The sequence below is a fragment of the Taeniopygia guttata genome, chromosome 2 (assembly GCF_048771995.1).
Source record: "Taeniopygia guttata chromosome 2, bTaeGut7.mat, whole genome shotgun sequence".
NCBI lineage: Eukaryota > Metazoa > Chordata > Aves > Passeriformes > Estrildidae > Taeniopygia > Taeniopygia guttata.
The window spans coordinates 61,656,447-61,670,864 of NC_133026.1; positions in this window are offsets into that span (position 1 = coordinate 61,656,447).

A 14,418-nucleotide genomic window follows, 5' to 3' on the forward strand; every position below is an offset into this window, starting at 1 on the left:
TCTAGGTGTGTATGGCTGTATGTAGTACAGAAAAGAACGTGGAGATGTAGAGCAAAAATTCCTTGTGCCTGCAGGGAGGTAGAGAGGAAAGACTGATCATGTGTGATTAGACACCGAATGCTGGCTCTCAGGAAACAGGGGGTCAGTTCCTGCCTTGGCTGCAGGCTTCCTAGGGCTAGACATTTAATATCTTTGGTCCTGGTTTCCCATCCGTAGAAAGGGAAGAACATTTCTTTTGGCCTTATTTGTTTTGGTTGTAAGATCAAGAAGACAAGACGCTCTTCCAGTGTGTGCATGCGCAGAGCCCAGCGTGGTGGGGGCTCCCCTTCTCCTTCGAGCTGCTCGGTCTGATGTTGATAGCGGGGCATAAAGGGGAGGGAGAGGCTGGGAACAGAGCTAGGTTATCAACAGAGCCTTTGCCTCTGGTGAGGCAGAGACCTGTGTTTCTGACAAAGAGGGATATGGGAGAAGGTGGATGTTGATCATAGGTAGGAGATAAAAGGTTGGGATGGAGAAGTAGCTGAAGTGGAAGGCTGAATCTTCCAAGTCCATTGAGGGATTATTTTGAGGGAGATTATGAGAATCCAAAGTCAGCCCTTGTAGACAAAGCTTGGTAACAACTGTGTTGGCATAGCTCATGGAGCTCTTGTCACTTTATATTAATGGTACAAGGATGGGATCACACTCTGTGGGAAGCCAGGAGGGCACAGGCAGCATTCTCCGTTAGGAAGGGTCCTAAGGCTAGGCTCAGTGTGGTTGTCCTGCCATGGCTCTTTCCCCTGACATGATCCTTATTGTTACAGAAATAGTGCTTCAGGGCACCAGGACACTGAGGCAGAGTGAAGACATCCACAAGGGGATGAGAGACTCTTCCCATCCACAAAGACACCAGAGGGATTTTATCCTGGTCAGGTGTCTGTACTGGGCTATTTCCAGTTCAGGCTTGATCTATTTCAATGTGGAGTTGGCAGTTTCAGAAGGGTGTCCTGTGATACTCTGGTATGAAAAGACTGGTGAAGGAGGCATGGAAAGGAAGAAAATTAACCATGGAGGTGCTTCTGGTGTGTCTCTGGATTGCTATTCACCACAGCATGGGCTTCACACAGTGCTTTTGGAGAGGCAGGGGTATCTGAGAGTCCTATGTCAGATGCATGGTCCTAAAAAATGAGCAACGCACTCCAGTCTGTGCTCTAAACTGGAATTCTGAGACTGGCCTGCCTGACAGGGCTCTGTCAATGCCCATGAGTTTTTCTGACACTGGATATAGACCCATCTCTGTCGAGAGAATGTTGATTATCTTATTTCTAATTTGGCTAAAAATGTGTACCAATGTCTCATCCAAATCTTAATTTAGAAGTTAAATACTCCTTCATTAGTGTGGGGGAAAAAGAATCTTAAGAAAGAAAAATGAGAGACCGATAAAAAGAATTGTTCCTCATATATTTCAGGAGTTGCTAACTTTCCTTCTTTTCTCTCTCCCTCTCTCTCTCTCTCTCTCTCTGAAAGACCTGCCTAGTTATGAGTTTGAGAGTCTCAGGACTTGTCTACACAGGGAAATTTATCAGCCTAATTATGTCAGTGTAATCAGGCTGCTAAATTTGCCTGTGTATACAAGCCTTAATTTTAAAAGCTCCATTGTCTTTGAGTGCAAACCTAGTGAGCAGTTGTGTTTTAGGCCCATGAACTGTGCTTGCCAGCTGTGGGCTGACTGCCGACGTCTTTGACCAAGTTTCCTCATTTCAAAGCAGTGGGGTGCTTTGAATACTAAAAGCCTGTATTAAATTAAACAGGAAAAGTATCAAAGGGGTCATATTTTGCTGAAACAACTCGCAGTTTCTTGTGAAATGTATTGACAAGGGTATATAGGTCACTGCTGCCTCCTGCTTGGTGGAATGTCAGACCTGTTCCCATCTGCATTTGTCCCTGGTTGCTGGCTTAGCCACACAACTTGTACCACTAGCAGAGACTTCTCTTTAGGTAAGGGATGAAAAAAATGTGGGTTTGTTAGTGAATACCCAACAATACCAAGATCTGTTCTTCTTGTGGTATGGGGGCATGGTAGAGGCGATACTCATAGTCACAGAAGTTTGCACAGTGCATGAATTCTGTTTTGTTGCATGTACTTGCCTTCTGTGCAATCACAGAGTCATTGTCAGGGTGGTAGAAAAACTTTAGGGAGTTTTGGAGAAAATTAGTGTAGTTGTGCAAATTGTCTATTTCTCTATACCAAAGCTGTATACAAAATCCACTTATTCTGCACATACAATTAGCTGACAGCTGTGAAGCTGGGTATTTCCAAAGGGAACACACATTGTGGTCTTGTGGCTCAGCCTGATCACTTCTCCACAGCTCTTTAAAAAAAGCAAAAACCCTAGCGAGTTAGACTCCATCACAAAATATGCTGGCTGAAGTAATAGCCATGTCCTTCCCAAAAACAGATACTGTCCAAGATAAAGGGATGAGTTGGTTTCCATGTGCAGAGGAGTTTTGCTAATGGATGTTTTGTCCACTACCAAAGATTTTAATTTCTCTGGCAGAAAACCAGGAGAAAGCTCCTCAGCAATATGGGCATAAAAACTAAGTTAAGTGATGTGTATTAAAAACATTCCTGAGAAAAGTGGGGAGGAAGAACCTCTCAGAAAAGGTCTGACCTTTGAAAAGCTGAATTTGTGAGTGATGATCCACATATATGTGTTTCTTTTCCAGGGAGACTCTCATGTATCCATGTGCATGTAGAACTGCAGGATGTCACTGACAGACTTGCACACTGATGTTCTGGCCCATGTGGTGCTTGCACAGAGGTGGAGAACTATGTCTGTTGGGTGTCTGCTGTCTTTTCTTCCTACTGGAGATGTCTACTGAATTCCTGTGAACAGGCCTGGATTTAACTAATATTTACAGGAGCATTTTCCATTTCTTAGCCCATTTAAGGTGGCTTTGTGTCCAGGTGAAGCTTTGGGACTTAGCTATGAAGCAAATGTGGGACTTAGGGAGGAACAACTTAAATTTGAGGTCCTGGTGGGCTAAGTTGGGCAGCAGTACAAGTCAAGTTACATGGGGGTAGGAGGAGGAAGGGCCTAGTTTCACCTTGAGCTTCCTCTAAATCACACCTCTAAATCACACTAACCACACCAATTTTCCATCCCAGAACTGGGCAGGGTACCTCTGGGGAATGGAAAGTGTGAGCCTGACGCTGTTGGTCATGCACATATAGGAATGAAAGCACAGGGCACACCCCCCACCACTCATGCAGGGACGCATTTGGCCATTCAGTCAAGTATCTCCATGAGCTGCAGACCCAGTGAAACGTGGTTTCCTTGTGTCTGTAGGGTGTACGCTGTTCTTGTGAGAGCAGAGCTGGTCCTGCTGCCTTTCTTGCAATTGCATTGCCAATTTCTTCTATGTGGATGTCTGTTTCCCAGAACTTGTGAGAACTTTGTGTCTCAGGAGGTGTTTGCCCCTCTGTCAAACTTGGCTGAAACTGGAAAACAGGTTGTAAAATTACTAGGGAGTCGCAGGCACCCATGCCTTAAACCCAGCCTGTGTGCATGATTCATCCATTTAATTTTTACAGGTGGTGCTGAAAGATATCATTGAGATGTAGATCCAAATTGTTCACAAATGCCCCAGTGAGTGCAACAGGACAAGTGGAAGATGAGAAACAACATGTCACTGTGGCAGACGAGCGTAGGAGGGACACCAAGTAGCTGTTGGGTGATGGGGATGGTTATCACCGGGATTCTCTCAGCGGGAAGCACGTCCTCTGTGCCCAGGAATTTGAGAGCTGTGGGATACCTGCTTTTGGAAAAAAAAATGTTTTTCTACTGACAGGAGAGGGCACGTGCTTTTTGGAGTCCCATTCGTCTTCCCAGTATGAGAAACCATTTCGTAAAGGAAAGAGATTACCTAATTGTGCCTTGGCGTTTTCCTTTGTCCTCTTATCTCACATTTCCTCGCCACTGATGGATAGGTAAAATCTTCCAGCCACGATGGGCTGGAGTGCTGCGTATGTGGGTTGGTATGCAGAGCTGATCCAACAGGACTTCTCTGTGCTCTGGCAATGTTAATGCGTATTATTGACAGAAGGGTCTAGCAAGGGGCAGTGCAACCATTTTCCCATGTGAAGGTGCTAAATGGAAACTTTTAAGATTTTTTAACCGCCATTTAAAAGACTCTCCTTCTCATCTGTTGCATACTGATAAGTTAAGTAAGGTCTCGTTAATGAACTTTGGTTAAAACTATTTTTTCTGTTTAATTCTTACAGTCATCTCTATCTTATTTTTTTTTTTCTTTGAAACTGTGTCTGTCACTGTGATCTGTGCAAAGTTGAATAAAACAGGAATCCTGGAAAGACTGAAGGCTATCTTGTTTACCAAATTCTTATACAACTAATGTAAAGAATTAAATTTTTTTTTTCTTCTTTTTCCTTCCTAAATGTCAGTATTATCAGATCTGGGGTGGCAGGGGGGAAATCATGTCAGATGAGGCAGCAGAGTATTAAAAGCTTTCCCATAAACCTTTACAGTGGATTTAGGATTTTTTTACTATTCATCATTCATATTCCTATACCAGCCAGGTGCCCCACACAAATCAGGGTTCTTTTGGGCTACAAATGATAAAAATACATGGTGAGAGGCAGCTCCAGGCCCAAATACATCACAATATAAATATCTGGGCAATAACTGGCCAGCAGTTCTCTGTAACCTCAAAATACCTCTTTTGCTTTTGTGATAAGGTCAGTAATGAACTCAGGTAATTCCAGAAATAAAATTACAAGATGGTGCGCTGGTGTTTTACTGCAGAAGTGTTTCAAAACTCTTTTTCATTAAAGAGAATTCCAGTACTATATCTATCTCTTTACTAAGCTGGTGCAATGGAGAGTTTTATCTTTATTCTAGATCATAGAGCATCTAAGAATATTTGCTCTTTGAAAAGGAAACAGAAAAATGTGAGTTTCCATATTTGGGCTGTGTAGGGCTCAATACAATTTATTCATCATGTTCAGTTGAGAAATTAATTTTGTGTATTTCTTCTTCATAGCAACATATAAACTAATAGCTTCTTTTTTGATGGTATGTTTGCAATGAATTAGTACTAAAAATCATAAGACATCCAGGGATTTTAATAAACTTTCTCAAACATTAAGGCTTATGAAAATGTTGATGGTCTGTGTGATCTCATATTTGATAGCATGCTCTGGGACTGTTTTTTAAGCCCCCTAAGCAGTCTAATAACTTTATCCCCACTGCATTAATGGTATATATTTGCTTTTCCAAGCAAAATGTGCAGTTTCCTATAAAGTGCCTATTGCAATTTACATCTGTTAATTTGAACTAGTTTAGAACTACAGTTTTAACCCAATTAGATTATTTTCCAATAATGTGATTATTTCTTTATAATTGTATTTGAAACAGGTAAAACACAGTTCCTAATGGTCTTCTAGAAAAAGCAAGTATAATGAAAAATGGTACATGCACTTTCTTACACAGTACAACTTTGCTCTGTTTCTGTGCTTTTCCACTAGTTTGTAGCTAGTGCCATTCCTCGCAGAACATTTTCACCCTACCTTTTCCCTATAGATGTAAAATTTTGTTTTATTTTATTTTGACATCTGTAGCATTTTCCCTTCAGCTGCACAGCTTTTCACTGCAGCCAATGTGTCACATAACTTCTCTTACGCGTCTCCCGAAGTCCTGGGGGTCAGGCTGGAAAGTGAAAAATGCAGAGATCTAGGAATGGCTCAGCCAGCTGAAAGTTACGGGAAGGGAAAGGCTCCAGTTTCACTGAAGGAAAGAAAAAAAAAAAAAGAGAAGAAGAAGAAGAATGGCTCCTTTCAATGCAGACGGAGGCAGTCTGGCTGAGAGTCAGTGAGGTTTAAAAATCCAAGTGGTCCAATAACTGAAAATCTGTACAGATTCAAAGCAATATTTTAAGTATTGAACAAGTGCAGATTAAAAAAAGAAAAAAAGTGTGATGGTTTTTCCATTCTCCTGGTGCATATAGCCAACCACGTTCCAAAGCTAGGCAGTATTTCTTTTCCTCAAACCCTGAGCACATGTGGCTAAATCCAGTCTGTATCACCAAAGGACGTCAGTGAAAATGTCCTGTTGAAGTAACTCTGTCAGCCACTTCTCATTGGAATGGCAGTGACAGGGACCTGTTCCCAATGGAAAAGCCCGAAGATATTACTCTTGCTATTTTGTTAAAATGTAAGTGTTGCTGTTAAGAAATGGGTACTGAGCTAGGAGTCCCAAAGGGCTGCAGCCACCAGCATCTCCAGGGGAATTGCCTTTGGTGACAAGGCCGGTTTGCGATTTCATGGCAAAGAAAACAACGTCGTAACTCAGGGCCTGGAGCACTTGGTTTGTGCAAAAAGCTGCCTCTCCTCTTTTTTCATCCCTCTCCTATATTTTGGCTCTCTATGTCTGTCTGTTTGCCTAACTTTCTCTTCTTTTATTCACTATTCCAGATCTTTCCCATCATCCCAGACAGGTTCCAGAACATGGTATGAAAATGCAGGGAGAGGGCAAAAGATCAGTGAATAAAGCACTGAGTACTTACCTCTTAGAGCCTGTTATACTGTCAGCTCAAAGTTAAAGTGCAATAAATCTGGTGGTCTCACGTTGGTCCCCTGTGTGCTGCAGTCCACCTCATAAAACTACTACATAATTAAGTACAGTGCAGTACAATTGGCAGTCTCTGCTTAGCCCAGGCCTAGCAGCAAGCACATAAACCCACTCCTGGTCCCCGAAGGTGGAGGCTGGAGGTGACAGGGAGGTGGGGAACAGTTCTGGCTGCCAGTGCAGCTCTCCTGCCTTCCTGTGGGGATGGGGGAGATGGTGTTCCTGGTGCTGATACACCCCTGGAGTGCATATGTGCAGAGAAGGAAAAGATGAGACTTGACAGAGCAGGTGATGCCTGCAGAGGAGTGGAGGCAGCCTGGTGAGGGTGGTTTGGCTGGGGTTGTATGTTGGCTGACAATCACAAATCAGGGATGCTTTGTGCTGACTGGGGTGACCCCCTGGCATGAACCTGGAGTAGTGAGCAGCTGCCTCGGGCAGGTGACAGTTTGGGAGGTCCCTGTGATGAGCTGAGTGCTGGCACAGGACTTTCTGGGGCGAACAGTCCTGCTGCCTGTGTGTGGGAATGCTGGAAGAGCCAGCGCTATTGCAGAGTGATGGCCCCGGATCCCAAGGGTGTCAGAGCAGCACCTGCTGCAGATGCTGAAGAATCCTCCAGGAGCAGAGGGGGGAAACAGGGAGCCTGGCTAACCTTTTCTCTTCCTTTGTTTTCTTGGTTGCATTTCCTTATATAAAATCCCAAATATAACGAATTTCAAATTTTGCTACATAAGCCGTTTTCCTATTTGTAAGGAAGCCGTGCTGCCCAGACTGTCTGAAGTTCCCCTTGTGTCTGTGCCTGGGGTATTTTGTGTCACTCTGCAGAGCTTTGAGGACTTGCAAAAACTCTGTCAGGGTCTTAGCACCCGACTTTTCTCTTTAACAGAATGTTCCTCGTGACTGTGCAGAAGAGAGGTGCGTGTTGCTTTCCAGTAATGGGTTAAATATATTTAATTTTTCTTAAATAAGAGCTGCGCTGGATCCTTAGCGAAGCAGGTTGGTGAGCTCCAGCCGCCGGGAGCGGCCACATCCTGCTGGTGCCCTCTAGTGCTGCTCTCTCTGCCTGCAGCCACCGAGCTCCGGAGCAGAGAGATGATTTTTGGTCTGTATCTGCATGCTTTGGGGTGGTGGTGGTGGGGGTGAACCTCTGCATACCAACAACCCTCAGTTTTCAGTTGCATTCATGGTGCTGCTGCTTTTCCCTCAGTGGATATGTTCTTTTCCTATGTCTGTGTCCATGCAGTGATTTGCCTGATTTAAGTTTATCTGGGTTTATTTTGAGCTCTTTCACTGTAGAGAGCAGCTGATCCTGCTCTATTTCGTGCCTCAGGTGAATTTTATTTTCCAGGCTATAACTCTTCATAGAATCAGAGTGGCTGAAGTTGGAAGGGACCTCTAGAGATCGTCTGGTCCAACCCACTTGCTCATGTGGGACCACCTGGAGCCAGAAACATGTCCAGATGGCTTTTGAATACCTCTAAGGCTGGACACACCACAAACTCACCATTCCCATGTTGCTACCCCTCAGTAAGAAAGTGTTTCCTAAAGTTCAGAGGGAATCTCAAGTGTTTCAGTTTGTGCCAATATCCCTGGTCCTATTACTGGACCTCACTGAGAAGAGCCTGGCTCAATTCCCTTTGTACCCTGCTATCAGGTATTTATATTCAATGATGAGATTTCCCCTGAGCCTGGTTTTCTCAAGGCTGAGCTTCACTAAACCTTCTTTTTCACAAGAGTAGTATGGAAATTGTCACTGATAGATACCTAAAATGCTTTGGAGGGTTTTGATCTGAAAATTCTCGGTCTTGTGATGTGAAACATCTAAAATCTATCTCTAAAAGCTCATCATAATGCTCGATTGGCTCGATCCACCCGTGACTCCCTGTTTACATCAAACTTCATGGCTGGACTTCCTTTCACTGTGGATGGGACTGACTCACACTCCAGCTATAAAAAGCCCAGAGGCTGAGAGCTTCAAGATCTGCACTGAGAGTCAGCTTCAAATGTATCCCAAAATATACTGAGTGCAGGACATTGGCCTTCCAATTCTTACAAGAAGATTTTATCTTGACGGGTATGGAGGAAACCAAAGTTTCCACAGGAAGCAAACTTTTTTGATCAAAGTCACTTTTGGTAGTTGGGCAAAAATATTTTGAATGGTTAAACAGTAGATTCCAGCTGTAAATCTCACAAAAGTCCTCTTCTGTCCATTTTTTTCCACAGTAGGTAAATTGTCCGTGTCCATGTGCTCTGGCCAGATTCTGCCAGTGAACTGTTTATTTGTAACACTTATCTCTATTATCATTATGGTGGTGAGCTTTCACTAGATGGTCCTGGTTTGGGAAGCCTTTCCATGAGCTGAAGTGCAGTTTCAACCTCTGTTGAAACTCTGAGTGAATGGTGGGAGCGGTTTGGTATATGGTGTGTACGTGGACATCACCCACAGTAACTCCATCTTATCTTAGCAGCCCTTGCTCCTCCACAGTACTTTTTGGCATCACCCTAACCTTCTCCCTAGCACAGGTGGTGCTTTTTGAGACAGGCACAGGAGGCAGCAGCTTCAGGACTGTTCCTCACCATGGGTCTGTTCTGGCAATGATGGCAGCCTGGTGTTCTCAGTGTGAAACAGCTGCCTGTTGGATGAGCTCTGGAGCTGCACCTGGTTGGAGTGACTTGTTATAGGCACCTGAGCTGGCTTTGAATATGTTTGGTCCAGCTGAGTGCACTGGGTCTCAAGAAACGAAATTAGGAGGGTGAGCCACATTAGCACGATGCTTTGCTGGAGCTAATTGCCCTCCAGAAGTTCCCCACCTCACAGGGATGACACGCTGGGTATGGCTGTGAGTAGGGCAGGTGTGCTGCAGATATCTGTGACAAGTGTGAGCTCCTCCACATGCCTTGTCGAGATCCCACCTCAGAAGAGGACAGACAAGAAAAAAAGTGACTGTCTTGCAAGACTGACAGCAGGGCAAGTTTTGTTTAGCAGGAGTTGCTAGAATGGTAATGCTGCTTACTGTCTGAGTCCTGGATTTGGTCCTGAAACCAAGCGCTGGTGTGCAAATCTGAATTTTTCCAGATTGCCCTGGAACAGCATTAAGCCTGATTAGAGCAAACAAGATCAAGTCACAGTATCTGTGTGAAGTGTTTCCTTGTTAAATTACAGTAGCTTTATGCAGTTCTTGGATGAGATAATCAAATTCAGGCTGCTGAAGGAGGGTATTCACTCTCTGAGCCACAGCATTATTGCAATTTGGAACAGGAGCTAAGGCCCATTTAGGTGGTTTCAGTCCCCTTTGATAGCATAGAGCAAATTCAGACCAAGACAAAGAAGCAAAAATTCTCTCTGCCCTGTAGAAGTGCCTGCTTTGGGGGTTTCTTGCTTCCCTTTTCTATCATGATGCAGTGGACCTTGCTGTAGCTAAGGTTGCCCCCGAAAGCCAGGGACCAAGATCCCATCTCTGGGCTCTTTTGTATCTGAAGATTGCTCTGGCAGGCAGGAAAAAGTTATGTGCATAACTCTGACCTGTGAGGCTGCATGGAGGCTGAACTTGAGCATTGCAACCCTTGATGTCCATCAGGATTCTGAGTTCACCTACATTACAGGTTAATGTAAAGGTGTCAAGGTAAAGTGCAATATGAATTAACTGTACATTTAATTCTGGGACAATGTTTCTTGTTCAGGTTACCATAATCCATTCTCCAAGTAGATTTGAGATCAATTCTTCCTGAAAAAGGTCCAGCAGAGAAATGCCCTTGAGATATCTGCTCTCCTATCCTCTGTGTGACTAAGAATCAGTGATAGATACATGTCCTGTCCTGTAGATGCCAGGATGGGTATCATGTTGGGCTAAAGAGAACACTTCTTGTAGTTGGTCTAAAAAGTTGTGTGTGTGTGTGTGTGTGTTGGCTGAGTTTCCCTGTGATCCAGATCTTTCTAAGTTTGACTCTACACAAAAACTCCATTATCAGTTCACATCTACTATAGTAATTTCATTCCTACTATTCTTAATAATTCCATGTTTTTTCTGAAAAATACCTCTGCAATGTTAGTTTTCACTGAGACAAACAAGAGCCCATTCATTGCTGGGAGATATAGGCAAGAGAGACAAGTATTTTTTAAAAGCAGGTTTGAAGGCATTTCCCATTTGATAGATGTCCCTGTGGATACTAAATGAATCATAACCTCTTTGGGCTATTGCTCCAAGAAGTCAGTATGGCTGGCACAGAGATGGTGGTGAGGAGCTGGTGTTGGTGGGATGGGTACCTGCCTTCTGTGCATGGTGGAGCCATGCTAAAAGCCAGGCTTTTAAACTCACAGCCAAGGATTAAAGACCCCAGGAGACGGGCAGAGGGGGAGGTATGCCATCTGAACGTTGCCATACTGGGTACTGGATTTTTAATGCCTAACTCTGAACTTCCTACCTCATTGGGTTGCTGGGTGTTTTTTTAGCAGGGCTCTCTCATGACTTTAACGTTGGTGTAATATGGTTTTTGTTGTGTGAGTACTGCCACGCTGTCAGCTCGACACCGAGATGCCATAAATCTGGTGGTCTCGTGCCTGTCCCCCGTGTGCTGCAGCCCACCTCGTAAAACTGCAGCTTAATGAAGTACAGCTCAGTACAGTTGGCAGCCTCTGCTCGGCGGCGGAGGCTGAGCACATAAACACACGCCTGCCAGGCTTGTGCCGGGAGGTGCAGCCAGGGACCTTCCGCTGCTCCAGTGTGGAGAAATTTCTAAGCAGAGGTGACTGAGAAATCTCTTTAAAACTGTAGAAAAATGTTTTATAAATCGTTAAAAACCTACTCCTGTAGTCATGGGCCAGTGTTTCTGGGCCTTCTGGGGAGAGGACACATTTCTTTGAATAAAAGACTGTGCATAGTCAGAAATGTTTCAGAGTAGATTACGATGGATTTGGGAAATGAAAATGGAAGAACATTAATAAATTGTTAGTATGAAATGAAAGCAATACCTTAAGGTTACCCAGAGGCCTTGCTTCCATCTATCTCACTCACAATAAGTAAGAGATCATTAAAATTTATGTTTTAATTTACTGTAGAGCCAATATCAGAAGGAACTTCACAAGCATTAATGTATTGTGTCTCCTACTGCTCTTAATTCTTTCTTTTCTAAATATACAAACTGCGTGTTGGAGAAGGTAAATGTTTTAAGTTACATAGCAAATAATGGGTAGAGCTTCAGTCTCTAGACTCCTGCTGATGCTCTAAACAAATAAAACATCTGTATTGTAGACCTACAAATTATAAGTACTTTAATTAAAACATTCCCCATCACATCCCTTCACAGTATTTTGCCTTCCAGCTCAGCAACAAGCCCATCACTGTGATACCAGTACTTCCACATACATCAGCTTATAATAAATATCTGCAGTTTCTTTTTTGCAAGGAGGAAGTTACAACTGCTTTCTTCATGCTCTTCCTGTGAGGCACTCTGGATCCATTCACACACCATTTAGAGGAGGTAGGGAGTATCCATGCAAACTCAGGGCACCTTGGGTTGGAGTTGGCAAAACCTGACTGGCTTGAAGAAGAGCTGAAGAGGGTGCAGGTCTTTGAAAGGGGCCCTGATGACTGGTTTAGAGAACTGTAAAGAGTAGACAGCCAGGCTTATTCCGGATATTTAGAAATTCTGAATTTGGAGGCAAAATTTAGACCTATGCCTTTTGTCTGAGTGCAACCACTTGAGTAATTTATTGCTTCTTTTAAAATACTAAGATCTGAATATTTGTTAAATTCACTTTATCTTTGCTTTTTAGGGATATATAATGACCGAATAAATGCTGACATGTGATTCTTATCACAAGATTTTCTTCCTACCCTGATGTCCATAACTCAAGCCATGAGCGCTCTCCCATGCCTAGCCTTGGAGGCTCTCAGCCGTAGTCACTTAAGAAAACCAAGAAAAAACAGCAAGGAAAGGCTGGCTGGTGTCATCAGGCTGGAGAAAGCATTGGTTGAACCATCAAGCCCTGGAGATGCAGCAGTGGAAGCAACCTAGGAATTGTGTCCTGCTGTTATCTCAGCTTCTTTTTCAGTCTTTTCATTCACATGAAATTCCTTCAGCATCAAGGAAGATTTTGCTGTAACAGTAACAGAGTAATTCCCAAAGTTCCTGGCCTGAGATGTCTATTTAGTTACAGCTTTATTCTTTGTGAGGTCTCCAAGGAAGACATTTGTTTTCTTTTGTCTGATGTGGAGGTGGAGGTCTAGAGACAGGCTGTGGATTTCCTTCACCTTCTAGTATTGGTGGTGAGTAAGAGATCAAGACCACTATTTTCCTTTTGCTCTAGTTTCAAATGCATTCAGTTTACTGAGTAAACAGAAACGTTAATTTCCAGTGCTTGTTCAAACAGATGCTTTTTAGAACAATCAAAACCAGTAGAAGCAAAAAATACCTGGTATTGGTACAGCTGTAGACATCTGTGAAGCCGAAGGAAAAAGAAGAAACTCATATATTGACTGAATATGCTTTTGCACATTAAAGCTATTGTAATTTCCTTGTTGCAGAGACACAGTAAATCTACAATGGGAAGAGAAACTCAAGGCCAGTGAGGTATTTATCATAAGGACTCCAAGACAGGTCAAGCCATTGCTTGGAGCAATTCATGCTCCCCCTATGCTGCACTGCGATTAATGCAAAGGTCTCAGAGGGGAAAACACTTTGTCTCAGATCTTGCAGGACTGGAGAGGGATGAGGAACAAGTAGTACATCCGCCAGCCCAAAAATGATAAACCAACACTGGAACTTGGTCTTTCTGTAAAACAATGATTGCTAATACAGAGATGGGAAATCAGATTAAGATGATTGAGAGTAGTCAGGCAGTGTTGTAATGTGTGAAAATGGTTTATTGCAAAAATTGTAAGGAGAATACAGTGGTTAGGATTTGTTTTGCCTTTTCATTAGAAAGGAAAATTGAAACTGAAAGGTGGTTTTCTCTGTGTTGTCCTGTTGATATGAGCGCACAGGAAGTGATGTCCGATGATGAGGCCGGAGGTAAGGATAAAAACTGGAGTGAAGGTACTCTGAAGCCCTTCTCTGGGATAATGGCTGCTGTGACACTGTGTTTTGCCACTGGACATGTGTCCTTCTCATCTATATCCCAGGCACTACATTGTTGATGAGCTGCCAGCATCACACACAAGCCAAAAGCTGCAGTGCAGGCACAGGTGTGATGCTGCAAGGGCAGTGTCAGTGACCAGCACTGGTATCTGACCCTGCAGGAGGAGGTGTGGAGCTGGGAGGGATTCACAGGAGACCTTCCAAACCATGCTGGGATCACGGCTGATCACACCATGAAGTGCTCATGCTATCTGCCGTGGCTGGTGGCTGAAGTGTGGCCAAGCACTGAAGTTAGAGTCCAGGCACTGATATCCACTGGAAATTATCCTAAATGTGAACTGTTCCCTTGAACTTCTCCTGGCTTTAGGTTTCTGCTGCTCCAGAAATACCATTTCTGCCTCAAAAATGCCTAGCAGATGATTCATAAGTAGCCTGGATGACAGAATTATCATCATAATTTTCTTTCCCTGCAGTATCAGGCCCCATCATGGGATGAATTCTGCCGGTGTAAAAACAGGCAGCATCCTTGCCTCACAATTTGGTTATGAAAATGCAGTATCAAATCATCAGGGCCCAGCGTGGCCTGTCAGTCTTCACTCTGGCTGTGTTCCCAGTGGATGCCTGCCCTTTGTTCACTGCTCCCACGCTCCTGTCAGAGTGGGTGGGTAAATGACTCAGATAAAATTTGACAGACTGGTAGAAACCTGGTGTAGGGGTAATT